Source organism: Canis lupus, chromosome 2 (genome assembly GCF_003254725.2).
Source record: "Canis lupus dingo isolate Sandy chromosome 2, ASM325472v2, whole genome shotgun sequence".
Lineage (NCBI taxonomy): Eukaryota > Metazoa > Chordata > Mammalia > Carnivora > Canidae > Canis > Canis lupus.
This window is the reverse complement of record NC_064244.1, coordinates 24,755,042-24,777,510: the sequence shown is the minus strand read 5'-3', so window position 1 is coordinate 24,777,510 and position 22,469 is coordinate 24,755,042. Positions and strand designations below refer to the sequence as shown.

The 22,469-nt window shown below is 36.5% G+C and overlaps 1 long non-coding RNA gene across 5 annotated transcripts in view; it reads left to right on the top strand.

Annotated features, from left to right (window-relative positions):
- The window catches only part of LOC112659079 (uncharacterized), a 74,115-nt gene that overhangs the window by 29,463 nt on the left and 22,183 nt on the right, over nt 1-22,469 (top strand). For 2 of the 5 annotated variants that reach the window (XR_003136156.3, XR_003136157.2), the window contains exons 3-5: nt 5,771-5,803; nt 7,746-7,765; nt 19,358-19,398. This is a non-coding gene — a long non-coding RNA (uncharacterized LOC112659079). Of the gene's footprint in view, nt 1-5,770; nt 5,804-7,745; nt 7,766-11,297; nt 11,383-13,777; nt 14,203-19,357; nt 19,399-22,469 lie in introns of those variants that run through there. The other 3 variants (XR_007405794.1, XR_007405795.1, XR_003136158.2) reach the window with 3 other exon arrangements.

Here is a 22,469-nt window from a genome sequence, read left to right as displayed (position 1 = left end):
TGCTTTGGCTATTTGCGATCTTTTGTGGTTCCATACAAATTTTTGGATTGTTTGCTCCAGGTCTGTGGAAAATGCTGTTGGTGTTTCGTTAGGAATTGCTTTAAATCTGTAGATTGCTTTGAGTAGTATGAACATTTTAACAATATTTGTTCTTCCAAACCCTGACCATGGAGGTGTCTTTACATTTATGTGTGTCATCTTCAATTTTTTTTCTTTTTTCTTTTTTCTTTTTTTTTTAATAAGATTTTATCTATTCATGAGAGACCCAGAGAGAGAGGCAGAGACACACACAGAGGGAGAAGCAGGCTCCATGCAGGGAGCCCTAGGTGAGACTCGATCCTGGGACTCCAGGATCACACACTGGGCTGAATGCAGGCACTAAACCGCTGAGCCACCCAGGTGTCCCTCATCTTCGGTTTCTTCCATCAGTGTTTCATGGTTTTCAAATATAGGTCTTTTATCTCCTTGGTTAAGTTTATTCCTAGTTATTTTATTACTTTTGGTACAATTGTAAATGGGATTGTTTTCTTAATTTCTCTTTCTGCTGCTTAATTATTAGTGTATAAAAATGTAGTGAATTTCTGTACGTTGATTTGGTATCCTGCAACCTTACTGAATTCTTACCAGTTCTAATAGGTTTCTTTGGTGGAGTATTTAGGGTTTTTGAGATACAGTGTCATGTCATCTGCAAATACTGCAAGTTTTACTTCTTCCTTAACAATTTGGATGATTTGTGATGCCTGGGTTCCTCAGCAGTGGAGTGTCTACCTTTGGTTCAGAGAATGATCCTGGTCAAAGGATCAAGTCCCTCATTGGGCTCACCGCGAGGAGCCTGCTTCTCTCTCTGTCTATGTCTCTGCCTCTCTCTCTCTCTCTCTCTGTCTCTCCTGAGTAAATAAATAAATAAAATCATTAAAAAATAAAAAATAAATAAAACAATTTGGATGATTTTTATTTCTTTTTGCCATCTAAATGCTGTTGTGAGGATTTCACATACTATGTTTAATAAGAGTGGTGAGAGAAGATCCTTGTCTTGTTCCTGACCTTATGGGAAAAGCTTCAGTTCTGTATCACATACAATATATTTTTTGTATTATTGATGGGATAAGGAGGGAATAGAAACAAAAAAAAATAGATTTTTAGATTTTTGAAGGGACTCCAGAAATCATATGGACAAGTGATTTTCCTGAATCTAATTTTCAGAAGTCTCTTGAGAAATGTCTTACAATACAGATTTTTGAACTAGTGAATAAAGATTTTCAACAAGTTTCTTAATATTTCTAGTCAGCAGGCAGATTTGAGAACTACTGATCTAGGCAACATACTTTTAGGAACATAGAGTCCATAGCGCTTAAGTCAACTAGGCAGTTGCAGGGTCAGGGCAAAAGTAGAAATGTGTTCTTGTTTTTAGCCCATATGACTATATAGGAGAAATGAACGAATGAGCATGGTCTTTTTTACCATTACCCATGATAATATTTTTTGACATCACAGGAATCCTTGATGCACTTTCTCTACCTTAACATTGTGTGGAAACCAAACAAAGTAGTGAATATGCATTCCTAATTCAGAAAGCTCTGAATGGACTCAATTTCTCACAGAGTACAGTACTGTGAATTTTCTTCCTTAGGGTCTCCTAGTTGATTCATGAAGAAGGTTGCATAAATGCTTTGATTTTCAATATTAATCAGATTGGGGGGTATTTGAGCAAGGGGTGCCATTTACAGTTCTCTAAAGACCCTGACATGAGTTAGATTTTCAGGGGATTATAGACTCAGAGGAAGGACCATGAAGATGCCAACTCATAGCCTAAGGGAGCTATAATGAAGGTGCTCCTAATATTTTTGTTGATTTCAATTATTCTGAAGAAGAAGACAGGCAATACCTTACTATTACACCTGTGCTTTTATCCCCAGACTCCCCAAATCCATTATAGTTTAGTCTCATGATTTCAGCAGATTCCTGTGTTGTATACTAAATGTGATTTTTAAAAAAAAAAAAACTTATTGGGGATCCCTGGGTGGCGCAGCAGTTTGGCGCCTGCCTTTGGCCCAGGGCGTGATCCTGGAGACCTGGGATCGAATCCCACGTCGGGCTCCCGGTGCATGGAACCTGCTTCTCCCTCTGCCTGTGTCTCTGCCTCTCTCTCTCTCTCTCTTCCCCGTGTGACTATCATAAATAAATTTAAAAAAAAAAAAAAACTTATTGTAATAGTATACATACTATCTACAGCTTTATAAGTATATTAAAATAGGATAGCCTTTAGGAAATAAAGGAATGAATAAAAGAACCTCCCATCTTAAGCCATTCTGTATAGGGCTTCCTAAAGTAGAGAGGAAAATATCACTTCCTCTTGCCTGGGACATCTCAAGGAGGGAATGAGTAAGGACAACCAAATGCGTGAAATGACAGTAATTACTTTGGTCACAAGAGATAAACAGCTCTGGATGGTGCAAAATCCATTTAAAAATATCTAAAATATAATCAATCTTAAGATCCCTCAAAGGGGAGATTCCCTGGGTGTCTCAGTGATTTAGCGCCTGCCTTTGGTGGAGGGCATGATCCTAGAGTCCCGGGATTGAGTCCCACGTTGGGCTCCCTGCATGGAGCCTGCTTCTCCCTCTGCCTGTGTCTCTGCCTCTCTCTTTCTGTGTGTGACTATCATAAATACATAAAAATTAAAAAAAAAAAAGATCCCTCAAGGGGGATACAACTTGATAAACAGTTTACATGACAGGTTTCATGTGCAATTTGAAGGAAGAAATCTTTCAAATATTTCTGTTTGGGTTGTGATAAATGGATAGATTTTTAAATACATATTGAAGATGGATAGTATTTGTAGATGAAGAAGAGGAGGGGAAGACTATGATGGCAGACTAATGATATGGGCAGTAATGAGTGAGTCAAATTGACAGGTGCATAGGGGTAAAACTCTAAAGATAGGACATAATTAGCTTGCAGTTGACTAGAAAGTGTGGATTTTTAAAACAAATTTTGTAGACAATAGCAATCTCTGAAGGTCTTGTTTTTTCTAAAGATTTTATTTATTTGACAGAGAGGAAGAGCATAATCGGGGAGGGGCAGAGGGAGAGGGAGAACCAGGCTCCCCACTGGGCAAGTAGCTATATGGGGCTCGAGCCCAGGAGCCCAGGGCTCTGTCCATTTTATTGTATAAATTAAAATTCATTAGCTTTGGAAAATGAAGTGGAAAATACAAAGTAATTTTCCACGGTCTCAATACCCAAAGACAACCACAGTAAACAACTTTATGCATTTCAAACAGTCTTTATCCCATCAATAATATTCAGTTTATTACAAGTTGGGGAATATACCATGCACAAAACTTGAATTCTATCTTTTTATCTTACCTATGAACATGTTTTAGCCACATGGATTCTTACTGGTTAGATGATCTCTCTGTTTTATTAGAACTGTCAGCCTCAAAGTGGGGTCTCCAGGCTGGCAGCATCAGTGTTATCTGGAAGTTTGTTTGAAAAGCAAAAATTTGAGAACTACTGTATTAATCCTGTCAAGTGACTGTGTTCTAACAATTACCAGAACAGAATACTGCTAGCTTTAATTTGTTGTTCTAGTATGACCTCTGGCAGGATTGTCAAAGGCAGATATGCTAGACAGCTGTCAAAAGGTGTTTTTTTTTTTTTCATTTTTGTTGATTTCACACACCCCTCCCCCAAGAGAAGACACTTGGTCAACTGGCCCATCTGTACAGATTCCCAGATCCCAAGGATCCATAATAGTTTATGATTTTTTTAATAATATTTTTTATTGGTGTTCAATTTGCCAACATACAGAATAACACCCAGTACTCATCCCGTCAAGTGCCCGTCACCCATTCACCCTCACCCCCCACCCTCCTCCCCTTCCACCACCCTTAGTTCGTTTCCCAGAGTTAGGAGTCTTCATGTTCTGTCTCCCTTTCTGGTATTTCCCCATTTCTTCTCCCTTCCCTTCTATTCCCTTTCACTATTATTTATGTTCCCCAAATGAATGAGACCATATATAAAGAAGATGTGGTTTATGTATACAATGGAATATTAGCCATTAGAAATGACAAATACCCACCATTTGCTTCAACATGGATGGAACTGGAGGGTATTATGCTGAGTAAAATAAGTCAATCGGAGAAGTTTATTATTTTAGTAGACTCCGATGGTGCAACTGACTAAAAGTATATAATAAATCAATTTTGTATTTATTAAGTTTCTTTTTATAAAAAATACCAGGTTTTGTCTTAAAATTCTCATTGCCACTTAAATAAGCATATTTGAGAAAAGTCCTGGGATCTCACTTAGCAGTAGTGATTCAGTTCAGAATTGCCATGTATAGTTATGGGGCCTGTGAAAAGCACAACCTCTGGGAATGCCATCACTTAGACTGCAGTGTAAATAATGCCTCTGGGAGTACGCAATACAAGGGGCTCTGGCTCCTGAGTTTACGTAAGAAAGATGGGCAGTAGCAACTAATCTGTCTGGCACGTCTCTAACTAATTTCCCTAAAGTAGTGCCTGATGTTTATCCCTGATAATCTCTATCTTCATTTCAAACTGGCTGTTTATTTGTGGTGAGATCTTAAATAAGAAGCTTCTTCATACAGATTTCTTAAATTTATTTAGGCAAATACATTTTTATTACCATAAGAATGGCCACTATTTTATTTTGCATAACTGGCACAGGAGTGCAACTGCTGAATGGGATGATTGAATGGAGGATCATTTAGACATTTTAGAAACAATCACCTGAAATAATCCTTTGGAGTCATTCTGAAATAGTTCGTTTTTTAAGTCTTCTTATTGAAAATTAAGGAACTTCAGAAATTTATGCTAAATAGCTTGACTAATGTTACACTTGTGTTATGTGTATTTACTTACATAATATATTCCAAATATTCATATGCAAGAGCATCTAGCCAGTGTTTCCATGTGGACATTTCCAGGTGTGGTCTATATGGTATGACAAAGCAGCACCATGTTCATCTTCCATAATAACAGCGCAATTTCTCCCGAACAGATATCCTTTATGAACAAATGACACAGCTTGACAGATTATACAAGGATTTACTTAATGTCAGCCTAATCGTAACTGGAAACACCTTCCATGTTTATTTTAGGATTTTAAATGTTCTAGTCTTCAGAACAATACCAATATTGAGGTAGAATCACAAACAATAGTAGGTTAGGGTAGGGAAGCTGTCAGATATGAAGTCTTCCAGTAAAACTAGAAGCTCCAGATGTTTTGGCAGATGGTTATTGTTTGGGCATGAAGTTTTCACTTGAGGATTCAAATGAAAATGAAGATAGAGATGTTTGCCGCATTTCTAGCTTTGGGTTTCTGGACTCAAAGACAAAAAGTGAGGGCAATTTGTATAGATGTATTTATACACTTTCTTTCACAAAAGTGTAAAGATTTGGAGGTTTACAAAATGTATGATAAACTGGAAAACTAAAACCACAGTAAAGAAATAGAAACTGGAGGTCAGTGTTGCAGGGACTGGTTGGAATGTCATGATTAATATTCAGAAGAGGTATTCGGACAATTCCGAGCAGCCCTTGAACAAAATTTCAAGGTTGAATATATGATGCCATAATCGTAGGTTGAGCCTAACAGATTTGAGCTCCCAAATTAAACTGCTAACAGTATATATAATGAAGACACTAGAGGAACTTCTCGGTTATCTTAGTAGAAGACAGAATCTTACTGTTTTTTATTGGTTTGAGTTTATTTTTAATCAATAGTATTATTTTGCTGTGTAGATCTTCGGCACGGCGAGAACAGTGAGAAGTTAGGTAAGTAAGCAATAGGACTTGCTGACATTTCGTACGTAAACTTGGTCCTAGGTAAAGGGTAGTGATGGTAAGTGATGGTAGTGATGGTAAGTGATGGTCCTAGGTAAAGGAAGTGATGTCCAGTCACTGAAATGGAAATATTCAGAGATTCAGATATTCAACATTTTGGAAAGTTTCTTTTTAAAGTAGGTGATAAACTGTCTCAACTATGGTTAACTTACATAACAGGAGAGCCAGGTAAAAAGTGACTACTAGCCTCAGGAAGGCTGGAAGCTCTGACTATATTTGTGAAGTCAGAACATCATTTTCTCTCCTATGTGAAATCACCTTTCACTCACCCAAATGCCCACCCTAGGTAAATGCATTCAAATTTTTTATATCTTCTTTTATCATCTGAAACATTCAGCCAGCATTCCTATCAATTTTACCTTAAAGATATCTTCCTATTTATTATTTGACATTCAGTCTCAATTGAACCTCAATTTACTAATCATAGTCATTAAAACAGGTTGGGATATAAACAACTAGTTTTCCCCTTAAACAACATAGATTTGAACTTTGAGGGTCCACAATGGAGATTTTTTTAAAAATAAATACAGTACTATAAATGTATTTTCTCTTATGATTTTCATAATAACCTTTTCTAGCTTATTTTATTGTGAGAATACTCTATGTCATACATATACAAAGAATGTGTCATTGGTACAGTAGGCTGTTGTAGTTAAGTTTTGGGGGAATCAGGAGTTATATGTGGATTTTCAACTGCAAGGGGGATCTGCACCCCTAACTTTTCGTTGTTCAAGGGGTCAACTAAACTTTTAATACTTGCTGCCACTGCCTTTTTTTTGGTTTCAAAATCTAGTGGAATAACTCAGTAATAATGAGTCTTTGAGTGCTATGACTAGTTAGGTGAAGCAAGCAACCTGCAAAACAGTGAGTGGTTTTTGTTGTTGTTGTTGCTTGTTTTTGTTTCCTTAGTACCATGGGTAGAGGATCCAGGGCCTAAGTAGAGTTTTTTTCATAATATTTACATTAAATTCATCTACACTAGATTGTAATGTTTCCCAAATTGCCTTTTAAGATAGCAGTGCTTATACTCTTTCACCCACCCTATCACTGTCTGCCCTTAGACTCCTTAGTGCTTTCTTGAAACCCTTGGATAGCAAGTCAGGCACACTGCTTTATTCCCTTAAACTTTGTGTCTATGGCTCTTCAGAACATCCAACTAAGTGCAGTGTAGGGCTGAGCAGTAAGATCTAGAAGAGCTGTCAGCTCTGGAGGTCATTAAAATATGCTAGAAAGCGGAATCGATGCCTCAGAGTTCTTTCCTGGTATCATCTATTTCTGATAGTAATGGAAAAAAAAACTGATCTAGCATGAATTCTTCTACAGATGATTTGAGAAGGGGCCATAGTTAGGGCCCGTCTCTTGCAACATTTACCCACCCCCCCCCCAACCCATGCTATTTGTTGCCAAACTGGGAGAAATTTAAACCCCTAAAAGTTAAGTTTCATAAAAACATAAAACAGAACCATGCCTTACATGTTTTACAAATACAACTGTAGGAAAGGAGGAAAGTGTTTATGTATTCAGAACTGTCCTAGTCTCTGGGGAAGACACAAGTAGAAAGTAACCTTGGCCCATATATAGACCTTAGGCAAATCAGGAATATTTAATCTATTGTAAAAACCTATTAAGTACCCAAAGCATCTTAGTTGAGAACCACTTTGCAGGAGACAGGGCACAGTATTTCCAAGTGTTCTGAACATCTCAGGTAATAAATTCATCTAAAAAGGACCATTGTAAACAAGTGAACTCTTGCTCCTGCCCTCTCTCTCTTTCATTCTTTTCATTCTTGTACTTTTGCTATATATTTTGCCATACATATATAACTGCTAATATATTATGTATTTCATTTAATATATTACGTATTTCATTTTAGCAAATATCTACAGGAACAAGGTAAAAATACATCACAGTAAGTATGTAGACTTTAGAGTCATAGATGTGATAATTTGATAATTTGTTTAAGAATTGTGCACATTTTGTGAGTTGTAAAATAAAAGTAGTAGTTCTGTCCAGGAGTACCTGGAAGGAAGTTGGCTGCTCCTATAATTATCAGCATCCATATTGAGCCCAACAAATACACAGAAGTAATGAGTAACATTGGAAGCAAGAATTGCTAATTTTTAATTAGACAAATAGCTTTTTCCTTAAATTCTGTGACTTCATTCCTTTGAGAAAACAGAAAAGTTCACAGAAAATAAAAGCAGGCCCTGTGTAATGATTGAATACCTACTGAACTATTTTAATGCTGAACTATTTTAAGATCTGGAGGTATTTACAGTATTAATTGCATTAAAACTCAAAATTAAATGTGTTAAATGGCTAGGTTTCTTTTTTCCATATCTATTAAAGAAGATCTTTCCTTTTAATGTTATTAGAATACTATTTATTCTCATTACACAGAAACAGATTGCATAAGAGATACAGAAGTTGGGAGGCTAAAAATCTCTAACCTGATATTGGCTGATTGTGCCAACAAATGGATTTATTTATGAAAAATGGCCCTGCAGTAAAGGAATTATTTTTCATGCTCATGTGTAAAACTTGGCTTGGATAAGCATCCAGAGAGATAGTCTTACAACATTTACAGGAAAGAAGTAGATATGAGCTATGGGATATTACAAATCCTACTTATTATTTTATTATTCCCTCTCAGTGGCCTCTAGATTTTGAAATGTTTTATCCTCAGTGAAATTTCCAACACTTTCCAATAATCTTATTTTCCCTTTAGGACAGGATTTTATGACCTGTCCCTAAATAGTGTTTCTTTAGTTCTCCCCAACAGAATGATTCTTTAATAGACACCAGGTTTGGGAGAATGAGAGAAATGAATGTATGAACATTTTTCCTGGAATCCAAATAGCACTTTTTTTTTTTTTTGGATGCTAGAAGGAACAAGCCTTCTGAGTCCAGATTAACTATTTTTTTTAATTTCTTCAAATAATAATTTTAGTAAGAATATGCTTAAATTTCAAGTTTTATTCTACTTCCCCCCCCCACATTTAGTTTTCATTATTCAGCTATCTCCTTAATTTAGTCTAGTAAGCAATGCTAGCAAGAACAAAGGGATTATTTTGAACACTGTATGTGACTGCTAAATTTTGCAAACATTACATATGTTCTATCTCTTGGAATACATGTATGCTATGCCTAAGCATGACTTTCTTCAAAATCTGCAATGCTGTTGAAAGCAGAGATTGATGCCCAGCATGTACAACTATCATTTGTTCAGTCCACAAGTATTTCCAAAGTGCTAGTAAATAAGAACTAAATAATGATCCAACCTAGGGTTAAGGAGAACTATCTAATGTAGATTTGCCATAATTTTGCTCTATATGCTTAGTGTTTCAGATATAGTTCATATGTTTATCTATACCATTTAATCATACCACAAGTGCTTTATAAATAAAACAAAAAAAAGAGAGAGATGTATAATTTCTAATTTAAAAAAAAAAAAGTCTATCACATTTGGTTTGCTTCCTGTCAAATTCTTGTTTCTTTCCATGTTGCCTACCCATAGGTTTTAACTTTTTCAACTTTTTGTGGTTTCTTTCTGAAAGAGAAAGCTTTCTCAAGTCTGAATGAAAGTCTCCCTACAGATTTAAGTACCTGGAGAGAAGAATATGTTTCAGATCCAAAAGTCATGACTCAAAGAATAACAAAAATAACTCTTTTCCTTTACAAAAAGTACTAAATCTAAGCAGAAATATTATCAGATGAACAATAAGTTATTTCTGGTAAAATCAATCCTGGCACACTGGAGCGTAGAGTGTTTGGCCTGCCAAGAATTTCTTTCCAGCCAATGAATCTGACAGGAAGTGGGCTTTAAGGAAAGTCTTTTTCTCACTCTGGAATTCTACTGTTAGTCCACATAGCTGAAGGCTCAACATGTTTCATCTCATTTGAAAAAATATTACTGTTGTATTATATTGTATGGTTTTTAAGGAGCCATTAATACTCTCTTTGTTGGTTGGATTAATTAGACAATTACAAAAATATCCTGAGTGTTCAAACATTGTAAGACGGCATTAGAACTCCAAGACATTAGAAAGCATTGCATAATAATGTAATAACCATGCAGGAGGAAAATTTCAGAATAGAAAATGAGGTCTGTCACTAGGCTGTCCCACTGGAGTAGGCTGACTTCTTTAAAAAAGGTATTTTACAGCTCCCTGAAGAGCTATGAATCCTGGATCTGCCAAAATAGATTAAGCAGTTGGTTCACAAGATAAGAGCTCTACAGGGAAAACATTTAGGGTCCAATTAAGTTTGGATGTCGGCAAAACTAACTGGAAAGAAGGTCCATGATGCCAGCCGATTGGGTAGGATTTACGGAGACTGAAGATTGTGAGGATAAGTGGTAAAATTGTGGGTCATCTCTCACTCTGCCGCATCTTTGAGCTGAGCAGACATTCAATTGCCCTTTAAGTGCCAGTTATTTTCATGGAGTCTTAGAGTCCTACCAGGTCAGCTTGCTATCTTTCTAACAAATTCTAGAGTGCTCTCTAAATATCCCTCACAAAAGCTAACCAGCTTTTGTTTAAACTCTTCTGATGATGGGGAGCTCACTATTTAACCAGGCAAGTAGTCTTTTTTAATTAAGTTTTTGAAGGTTCAACTTTATATTGAACTGAGTTTACTTATGCCTTATACCAAACATTATACCTTAGAGATCTAATTAAACTTCTTCAACACAAATTAAGGCAATACATATACACAAAGAAACCTTCAAATGTTGATATGCTGGAGTTTGGGTCTGGCCCCTGGGCATACTAGCTATGTGAACTTGGGTAATTAAAAAAAAAAATTCTCTGCCTTTGTTTCCTCACTTCTAAAATAGGGAAGATAAGTACTTCATTATAGAGAAAGTTAGAGGAATAAATGCCTGACACACAGCGTTCAACTAAAAGTATGCTTCATATACTTAATCTTTCAGTAGCCTCATCCTTATATACGGTAGTGGAGAAAGAAATTTCTCTGATCTCGGGCTTTTCTTTGTAATGAGGAAGACAAAAAACTAAGTATGTAGTATCAAAATGCTGGGTTCTCTGACAGAAGCATATAATACTGGGAGACCGCTCAGAAGACAGCTGACAGTTCACAGGGGGATAGAGGAACAGTTCCTGGCAGAGGTGATGTTTAAGGTGAGATCTGATGGGCAATGAATTGGCCAAGCAAAGGAGATGAAAAGTCCCAAGTAGATGGAAAAACATGTAAAATAAAAGGGAAAGGAGAGAACAAAGGAACAGAGATTGTGCAGTGTGCCCTGACTACAGCATGTCAGACTATGAGTAACAACAATGATAATAAGAATAATATAGCTAAAGACTTAGAGAAGGGCTTTGCAAGCCATATAAAGTGCTGGGAAATGAGGAACTGGTGAAGAATTTTAAAGAATACCATGATAGTAAAGGAAGATTTTTTTTAGTGGACTGCACTGTGAGAGAACGAAGTCATCAAAATTCACAGTCCTTATGATGTCGGTGGGAGTAGACACCTTGGGACATTTCAAGGTCAATATATATTTAAGTAATATGTATGTATATATCTTAATATATATTAATAAAGCTATTAATATAATTAAGTATTAATATATAAAACATTATATAATAAATATATGTAAACTATTACCTTAAAAAAAAAGACACAGAGCCTATATGTCCCAATGTTTTCAGTATGGTTCCAATACGGTTCCAGTATGGCTACATTGTACAGGGCACAATGGCCATGTAATTTTATTTTAATCTGGAACAATTGTGAGAGAGAGTGGACACTGTGAAAAGTTATGCTCTGGCTACAGTGTCCACTCTCTCTCACAATTGTTCCAGGTTAAAAAATAAAATTACACGGCCATTGTGCCCTGTACCCATGAACCCTGAATCTTAATTTATCTCTCATTCTTTCAGACTTCTTACTGGAGAAGGTATCTATTTCCAAGCAGGCTCAAACTTAACCCAGGGAGTGTAAGAAGTTGTTACTTTTAATTTTCTGTTTAAGGGAAGATATGTGGGTGTAATTATGCTACTCCTTTATTCTCTTCCCAGTACGCTACTGAGTGGAAGGAAAAGCTTCATGTTCTTGTAATATTTTATTTGAAGAAGGAAACACTTCCTATTCTATTGTGCCAAAACTATTTATTTTTTTTTAGTGTTTGATAATGAGCTTCCTGCAATAGAAATAATCATTGTCGTGGGAAACTTTGCTACTGAGTAACAGCTGGGCTCAAGTGAATTCAGATGTGACCATGGGCGAGTGTGGTCAAGACAATAAAAGAGAAGGTCATTACAGCAGACCCTAAGTGTTCACCATGAGAAGCTTTAGGGGAGCTCCAGAAGTCTGGAGCCAAAGTCTTTAATAAATTAGAGATAATGGTAAAAGTTTTCAAAGTGCAGCAGTAAAAGGGATGGGAGACAGTATATCTAAAGATGTGTACTGCAAAGGAGCAGGGGGATTTCCATAAGGTGGAGGAAAGATAATCTGGAAATGAAGGCAGAAGATGAGGATTCTTAAGCCAGAGCCTCAGAAGTATATATTAATTCTGCCTTGTGCAGGGAACCAAATTTTTGGCAACACTAATATAAAAGGAATGTTTAATGAAGAGAAAAAAGATGAAAAAACATAACTTAGTGAGGACCCATATAACAAAGGAGAAAAGAAAAAAAAAAAAGGAGAAAAGCTGGAGAGGGAGGAGAATGGTGGGAGCTTGAGGGAGAAAATAAGAAACACAAAACACGGTAGGGTTTATAATTTGAGATAAGACAGATGATTCTGGGTTTCTTCCTTGAGTCGTGGGCCAGGAGAGCAAAGATGATGGCATGATGCACTTAACTGCTCTTAAAGTTCTAAAATAGTCAATCACATTGAACCCCTGGAGTCAGACTGGGGCTGTGGAAGGAAATAACCTTCAAATTTTGCAGGAGACAGGCTTCCTGGGGTGGGTTTGTCCTCTGCAGAAGTTCAGATCTCTCAGCATGGAGATGTCAGTTATTGTCTGGCTTTAACTAGGTGGTAGGGAGGGAGCCTCCAGGAAACTGTCCAAGGATTCAAGGATACAGGCAAACAGGTTTGTGAAGAGTATGCAAGGTTTGCAGGTGAGGTACGATTTGGGGGCACATAAAGAGCATCATATCTGAAGCCAAACCTGGGCTTGATTTCTAGCTATACAACTAATAGCAGTGAGATCTTGGGCAGATTTCTTGGCCAGATTTCATAAGAACTCTAAACCACTGTTTCTCATATGTAAAGTGGGGATAATAATAATAATACTTATTGTAAAGGGCATTTGTAACTATTAAATGCGTGAAGACATAGTGTTGAGCAGCATCCATGGCATGTAGTAGGTGCTGAACTAATGTTACCTATTGTTCTTATGGGAGGCCTTGTGACATGGTGTGGTTTTGTTCTCAGACTGGACATGGATCAGTGAAGGGTCCATCCATTTCTGATGCTTGGCTGTACAGTCTGTGAGAAGCTCAGTGAGGTGGCATGGGTGAGCGAGACATCAGTGCAAAACATCTCCCCATGGAGGGTTTGCTCTGGCATTCCAGAGGTAGCTTGACCATGATCTGTGTGGGTGTGGCACTCTGGAGACTTCTCTGCTATACAGTGGGCCATAACTTCACCCTCTTGATCAAAGTCTCTAAGTTCAGGGATAGCAAGGAAGGCAAGGAAAGAGGTTCTGGTGGATTTGGTCCTCCCTGCCATAGGTAATCTATCTGAACCCTAGGGATAATGACTGCTCCCTATATCTGCTATTCCTGTGTCCTTTAGATTTTTCTTTTATGCCTTAGTTAATACCTCTTTACAGCTAGTATTTCTTTGACTTCTGTCTCCTGATTAGACTCTGACTGCTGAAACCAAGGTTTTTTTTTAATTCTTTTTTTTTTTTTTTTTATTTACTTATGATAGTCACAGAGAGAGAGAGAGGCAGAGACACAGGCAGAGGGAGAAGCAGGCTCCATGCACCGGGAGCCCGACGTGGGATTCGATCCTGGGTCTCCAGGATCGCGCCCTGGGCCAAAGGCAGGCGCTAAACCGCTGCGCCACCCAGGGATCCCGGCTGAAACCAAGGTTTAACTGAGATCTTCCAACTTCCAGCTTCTGCATCTGGACTGTATTCCTGCTTCCTCTGTGTACCTGTAATGCTTTGTTAACATCTGTTATGCGACTTCAGAGAAATAATAATATTGTTATTATTATTAATAATTGTTATAAATAGGGACGTCTGGGTGGCTCTGTGGTTGAGCATCTACCTTTGGTTCAGGGCATGATCCCCAGGGTCCTGGGATCGAGTCCTGCATGAGGCTCCCCACAGCAAACCTGAATAAAAAAACTTAGAGAAAAATAATTGTTATAAATATTGTTAATAATTAGTGTTTCTGCTGTTTTGTTATTTGTAATGCCTTTCTTAAACACTAGATGATGAGCTTAAGAGATAGAGCGTTTCTACTCGTGTTAGATTGGTTCTACTCCATCCTCGCCTCAGCACATAACACAGAGCTGCATTCATGATGATATCCTCCACAAATACATGTCAGTACAATAAGGAAGTGGTCTCAAAACACATGTATGTTGAAATGATCAAATTGGTAATAATCATGAAAACTAAGCATACCACTTCTAGTGCTGGGAAATAAATCCAATACTTAGCCATCCTTTTTTTTTTTTTTAAGATTTTATTTATTTATTCATGAGAGGCACAGAGAGAGAGAGAGAGAGAGGCAGAGACACAGGCAGAGGGAGAAGCAGGCTCCATGCAGGCAGCCCAACGTGGGACTCTATCCCAGGACTCCAGGATCACGCCCTGGGCCAAAGGCGGGCGCTAAACCGCTGCGCCACCGGGCCTGCCCTACTTAGCCATCCTGACTTTGTATACAGCATATTGTACCATGTCTTCTTTTAATAATACAGAAATCAAGGGACATTTGCACATATGAAATCCATCCTATGCTCAATTGAGAGCATGAAGTAAAATGTTGCCACCCGACCACTAGGATATGCCTGATTGCCCCCATGGGATCATCTGACCCTAATTTCCAAATGCTCAGGAATAAATTTAATAAAGAAAGAAAAATCACTAACTAAATAAATGTTTCAAAGTACCTGTGAAGGAAAGGCAATTTGCTGACAAATGGACGGTGGGACCCCTATTGGCTTCCATAGTTTGGATTATGCCACATTTTCAGAGTCAGCGAATTTGTTTTTGGGAAATTTCCAGGTTTAATTGCAGAAGTAGAGTGATGACCCTGGCAAAATGAATGAGTCATTCCCTTTTTGTCAGAGGACTTCTAAACTTCAAATCTGAGACTCCTACAGTGTACGTCTTTACACCCACCCAACTACTTACTGAGGAGAAGGAGGTTTGAATACCTCTTCTTTGTTCAAAACATATTTTAAAAAATCAAATATAATGATTCTTTATGAGGTACCTTGATCATATTTAGAAACTATTGGTAGAAACATCAGTTTCTTAGAATTGAGCAATTGAGGATAGAGTATGATTTTGTTTGATTTATCCTGACTGATCTAACCCATCTTATTATTATATCCAACTATTCTCTGTAGCTTATATTTTGATTTCATATTTGGTTAACTTCATGCTCACAGAATGCATAAATTAACCTATGCATCTATACAGTAGGGACCCTTCATATCCATGGATCTAAATCGAAGAGTCAGCCACTGATTGACAAAGACATACTATAGGTGGATAAATATCTCTGATATCTACTCTCTACCCCATCCCCATTTTCACTATACTCATTGACTTTTTTTAGCTTCTTGGGGTTAGGGATTGCGTTGTAATCATCCATTATCAGCAACTAATATATACTCAGGCGATTTATCTCAGTCATTCTTTAATTATGAACTGATCTTAACAGCATGGGGCATCTTTCAGGTAAGAGAAAAAGGTGACAAGCCCTACAGCAACCAATTCACTTGTTTGCACATATCTTTATCGTTAATATAATAAACTGGCCTCGTAGGCCTCGTAAACTTTTTTCTAGATAAACCTGTAAAAATGTTATCAAGTTTTGAATAAGATAGGCTGTCACAAAGTGGGGATTTCCCACCGGGGTAACCAGAAACCCTCTTTGGAGGCATGCAGCTTTTTAAAACTCCACTTGTCGTGATGAGCACCGGGTGTTACATGGAGTGTTGAATTACTAAACCGTACGCTTGAAACTAATATGGACACTGTGTGTTAACTAACTGGAATTTAAATGAAAACTTTAAAAAATAAAAAAAATGATAGATAACATGAAAATAAAAAATAACATAAAAGACACAAAATGTTCTTTAGAGGAACATTTCTGTTCCTACAGTTACGACTTCATCTTCTTCTTGTCTTATTCTGCTTCAGAATATTTTTCTCCTGATATATTTTCCAAGTTGGACCTCATTTGTTATGTCCTGCCTATTTATCAATTCTCCACGGGCCTTAAAAGAATTATTATTTTGTCTTAGTCCTGATTGGTGTTTATAACACCTCCTTTTCACATATCATCAACAGCTGTTATTAATATTTGGCTTCTACTCACTCCTGGATCATTTGAGAGGACATCACATTTAAACAAACCTCACACCAATCTTTGCAGTCCCTCTGGTCTTACCCTGCTCACGTGAGATGATGTCATGTCATTTATCATTTTTCTTTGTCCTGAATGCCTTGCCAGTGCTAGAATCATAAAGCAATGCACATATGTAAACAAATGTAAACTCAAGACAGTAATGCTTCCTTGCATTATAATAATAAAAGCTTCTCTCCCCATTATCCACTCTCCCTTTCTCCTATTCTTGACACTATTAAAGCCTTTTTTTAAAGATTTTATTTATTTGAGAAAGAAAGAGCAGGGGGGAGCGCAGGGAGAGAGGGAGAATCAGGCTCACCCCCAAGCATGGAGCCTGAAATGCTTGGAGCCTGTCCATCCCGGGACCCTGGGATCATGTTCCCAGCCAAAGGCAGATGCCTAACTGACTGAGCCACCCAGGCACTGACACCATTAAATTCTTATCTATTGATTTGAAAACTAAAAAATTCCCCAATCCTTAGTTATCTGAACAGACCCAGATTACTGACCATCAGAAATTCCGTTGTCATTGCTGTTGTCGTTGTTTTAAATTGCAGAATAATATGGCAGAAGGTTTTTCTTTGTTTTTTTCAAATAAGATTGAGGTTGGAAAAACTGGCCCATGAGTTTACGGATTATTGCCCTTGTTCTTTCTGAATACCAGAAATAAAATTGCCTCTATTTTTTTTTATAGTCTTCCAACATATCACCTTTCTTATTTTAGAAGACTTCAAAAGTAATTGCCAATGTTCCAGTAACTTCATTAGTTAATCCCTTAACACTCTAGCGAGTATGTCATCCAGAGCTACAGAAATGATACAGTTCAGTAATTGGAGAGGAAATCAGGGTCGGTATTCGCAGTATCTTAGACTTTATTAGTATCATTTTGCTTTCTTTACTGTTTTCATAAAGTTCTAGTATTTTCTACTTTCTTTCAAGTCCTTTACACACATTTCCCATACTTTGATTTTCCTCCCAACGTGATATGTGTTCTCAGGCTTTCAACACTTTTTTGGACTTACACCTAACACCTCTCATTCTTTCACTAATTAAGTAAATAGTTTCACCTTTTCTGCCACTAACATGTTATCAGGAAAGAGATATTCTGATGTGTCAAGTTATCTTGAAAAAATTCTGCCCTTTTGGTCAATAGCATAGCTTCAATTTTCCCTGGATGAGACATGGAATGGATGCTTTATTTTCAGTATTAGACGATGCAAATATCAAGTGATTGTTCATGCAGTAACCTTTTTAGATATTACTCAAAAAGTTAGATTTCTTTGCTGGCATACTTTTCATTCTTAAAGGGACATCTATGAGTTATTTTCAGCACCATTTGAATAATAAAAAAAACATACATTAGTTAAAACAGCATAAACTTATCTGGCTACTGATATTTGAACACATTTGAAAAATCATACTATTTTAATGTACACATATAAAATTATAACTGATGTACATATTAAGCACCTATAATCAGGGTCATTTGAAGGCACATACTTTAAAGGAGATGTGAATTCACTACAGACTAAAATATACCCTTAATATTCATCTTTAGAGTGACAATTTAAAACAAAGAATTTTTTTTGAAATATTTTGGTTGACTTTTCCCAGTATCCCAATTCTGTTTAAGCTCTAGAAAAAGAACTACTTATTCTTGGAAATCATCTGTTGATGATTTTAAATAATTTTTTTCCTTTGATGTAAAAGTAGTCTAAATGGAGTTGTTGGAACAACTAAGATAATAACTAGTTTTTAAAATAACTAGCACCTTTATTCAATAACTTAAACTAAAATATATGACATGAAAGCCATGACATGTCACTTAAAAGTGTGTAATCAGACTAAAAGCACCCATTCTCTAAGAGACATACACGTAGAATTCTAACTGTGAAGAATTTATGGATTTTCATGAACTTATTAAATACTTTCTAAAATTTTAGGTAACACTAATTTAAATTTATATGGCCTTGTGTTACAATCCTATAATTACTGTCTGTTCTTCCTTTTGAGAAACTGGAGCTAATTTCATTATGGGTTATTATTCCTAATCCCTTAAATCCCAATAGGAGTGAATTAAGTCATATAATACAGTAAAAATCAATCTCTGTTTATTCGTTGAAGATTGTTAATTTTATGATGAGTGGCTTTTATATCAAGTAACATTTTATTTTACAGAGAGATTTTGAAGATACAAAGATTTAAATTAAAGGAATATTTTCACCACTAATGGCAAGGAGTTGGGATGCTAGAAAAGGTTTATTTTAATTCTTAAACTTAATTTTTTAGAGCAGTTCTAAAGTTATAGTGAAATTTATTAAAAGTGCAGAGTTCCCATAATACAGAGTTCCGAACTTCTGCCCACTATTAATAACCCCCACCACAGTGATACATTTTGTTACAACCGATGAACCTACATTGACACATTCTACTTACCCAAAACCCATAATTTGTTGAGGGTTCCCTCTTGGTTTTGTACATTCTCTGGGTTTTGACAAATGTATAATGATATATTTCCACTAATATTATGGGATAGTTTCACTGCCCTAAAAATCCTCTGTGCTCTGCTTACTCTCAACCTTTTTTCCTTCTTAACCACTGCCAACCACTAAACTTTTTAATGTCTGTAGTTTTGCCTTTTCCAGAATATTCAATGATTGGAAGCATATAGTATGTAGTTTTTTCAGATTGTCTTCTTTTAGTTTGCAGTATGCATTTAAGTTTCTTCCACGTATTTTCATGGCTTAAGAGCTCATTTCTTTTTTTGTGCTGAATTTTAATCCAGTGTCTGAATGGGCCACAGTTTAGTTCTTCCTTCACCTACTGCTGTACATCGTGATTGCTTCACAGTTTGGCAATGATGAATAAAGCTGCCATAAATATCTATGTTTAAGTTTTATGTTTTCCATTCATTTAGGTAAATACCAAAGAACAAGACTTCTGGATCACATAGTAAAAGTAAGTAGAGTTTTGTAAGAAGCCACTAAATTGTCTTTCCAAGTGGCTGTACCGTTTTGCCTTCAATCATCATTGAATGACATTTCGTGTTGCTACACTCCCTCAACAGTATGTGGTTTTGTCAATGTTTCGGATTTTGACTGTTCTAATAGGTATCTATTAAATATGTGGTACCTCACTGTCATTTTGAATGATACATGTTGTTGTAGAATAACGTGTGCTGTTGGACATCTTTTTATATGCTTATTTTCCATTTGTATATCTTCCATGATAAAGTATCTATGCAAGTAGTTTGTCCAGCTTACAACCCTGAGATCAGGATCTGAGCTGAGACCAAGAGTCAGATGCTTAACCAACTGAGCCCCCGAAGTGCCCCTATTTTGTCCATTTTTTAAAAAAAGATTTTATTTATTTATTCATGAGAGGCACAGAGAGAAAGAGAGGCAGAGACACAGGCAGAGGGAGAAGCAGGCTCCATGCAGGGAGCCTGACGTGGGACTCGATCCTGGGTCTCCAGGATGACGCCCTGGGCCAAAGGCAGGCGCTAAACTGCTGAGCTACCCAGGGATCCCTATTTTGTCCATTTTTAACTGAGTTCTTTGTGTTCTCTTATTGTTGAGTTTAAAGATTTCTTTGTGGGGCGCCTGGGTGGCTCAGTTGGTTAAGTGGCTGCCTTTGGCTCAGGTCATGATCCCAGGGTCCTGGGATGCAGCCTCCTCTTGGACTCCCGGCTCAGTGGGAAGCCTGATTCTCCCTCTCCTCTCTGCTTGTGCTATCTCTGTCTCTCAAATAAATAAAACCATTTTTTAAAAAAGAATTCTTTGTATATTTTGGAGAATAGCCTTTATCAGAAGTGCCTTTTGCAAATAATTTCTCCCATTCTGAACCTTGCCTTTTCATTCTCTTGTCATTGTCTTTCACAGAGCAGTTTGTTATTTTATTTTTTAAAGATTTATTTATTTTAGAGATAGAGTGCACATGAGTGGGGGAAGGGGTACAGGTAGGGGCAGAGGGAGAGAGAGAGGTAGAGAAGCAGACTGCCTGCTGAGCGTGGAACGTGCGGCAGGGCTGAATTTCACTGAGATCATGACTTGATCCAAAATCAAGAGATGTTCAACTGACTGAGCCACCTAGGAGCCCCTAGAGCAGTTTTTAATTTTAATAAAGTGCAGCTTATCAATTATTTCTTACATGGACCATGTCTTTGGTGTTTTATCTTAAAAGTCACTGCCATACCTAACATCACCTAGACGTTTTTATGTCAGATTACCTATGAGTTCTATAGTTTTACATTCTATCTTTGTGTCTCTGATCTATTCTGAGTTAAATTTTTGTGAACAATGTAAGGTCAGTATCTAGAATTTTTTTTTTTTTTTTTTTTTTTTTTTAGCATGCAGATGAGCACTTGTTCCAGCATTCATTTATTGAAAACAGTCTTCTCCATTGTGTTTTCTTACTACTTCATCAGAAGCCAACTGACTATATTTATGTTATGGGTTATTTCTGTGTTCTCTATTCTACTGATCAATTTGTCTGTTCTTTACCAATACCATGCTGTCTTACTCTTGTATCTTGATAGTAATCTTAAAGTCAGTTAGTGTCAATTTTCTGACTTTGTTCTTGTTCATTATTATGATGGCCATCCTGAGCATTTTCCCTCTCCATTTAAACTCTCTAGTATCAAATTAACAATATCTACAAAATAACTTGCTGGGATTCAGATTGGGGTTGTACTAAATCTATAGATCAAGCTAGGAAGAACTAATTTCTTAATGACATTGAGTCTTTTTATCCCTGAATATGGAACATTTCTCCATTATTTAGTTCATTTTTAATGTTTTGCATCCTAGTTTTGTAGTGCTTCTCATATGGATCTTATACATAGTTTGTTAGATTTATAGCTAAATATTTAATTTTGGGGGGAGATGCTATTATAAATGGTTATGAATTTTTAACTTCAAATTCCACTTGTTCATTGCTAATATATAGTATAGAGATTGACTTTCGTATATCAATCTGTATTCTTAAAACTTGCTATAACTGTGTATTAGTTCTGGCAGTTTCTCTTTGCCACTTCTTTCACGTTTTCTTTACAGAAGTTAATGGCTCTGTGAACAAAGATGGTTTTATTTTCTTCCTTTCCAATCAATCAGTATACCATTTATTTTCTTTTTTTGTCTCATTGCATTACCTAAGAATTTCCAGTACAATGATGAAAAGCAGTGGTTACAGGAGCTTTCTTGCCTTGTTTTTAATCTTGCTGAGAAGGCTTTGAGTTTCTCAAATTAGGATATGGTGTTAACAGTAGGTTTCTTTTTTGTTGTTTTTGTTTGTTTTATAGATATTCTTTATCACATGTTTTCCTCTGGTTCTCTTTTGCTGAGAGATTTTTTTTTTTTTTTTTTTTTTTTTTTTACCATGGATTGGTGTTAGGTTTTGTCAGATGCTTTTTCTACATCTATTGACATGATCCTATGACTTTTCTTTTTAAAACTGTTGATATAATGGGTTACATTAATCAATGTTACAATATTTAACCAGCCTGGTATAAATATCACAATTAAACCTGGTATAAATATCACTTGGTTATGGTATAAGATTTTTTTTATGTGTTATCGGGTTCAAATTGCTAAATTTTGAGGATTACATAGATGGAAGATTTGGTTGGTAGTGTTTCTGTTATATCTCTGCCTGGCTTTATTATTAGGGTACTTCTTGCCTCACAGAATGAGTTCAATTGTATTTCCTCTGCTTTTTCTGGAAGATATTGTAGAAAATTGGAATAATTCTTCCATAAATGTTTGGTAGAATTATCAGCTGAACCTATCTGGGCCTGGTACTTTCTGTTTTTGAAAGGTTATTAATTTTTTATTCAATTTCTTTAATCATTATGGGCCTATTTAGATGGTCTTTCTTCTGGTATAAATTTTGGCAAATTGTGTCTTTCAAAGAATTGGTCCATTTCTCCTAGACTATCAAATTTGTGGGCTAATAGTTATTCATACCATTTCTTTATTATCATTTTAATGTCCCTGAGATCTATAGTGTTGTCTCCTTTTGTCACTTCTCAT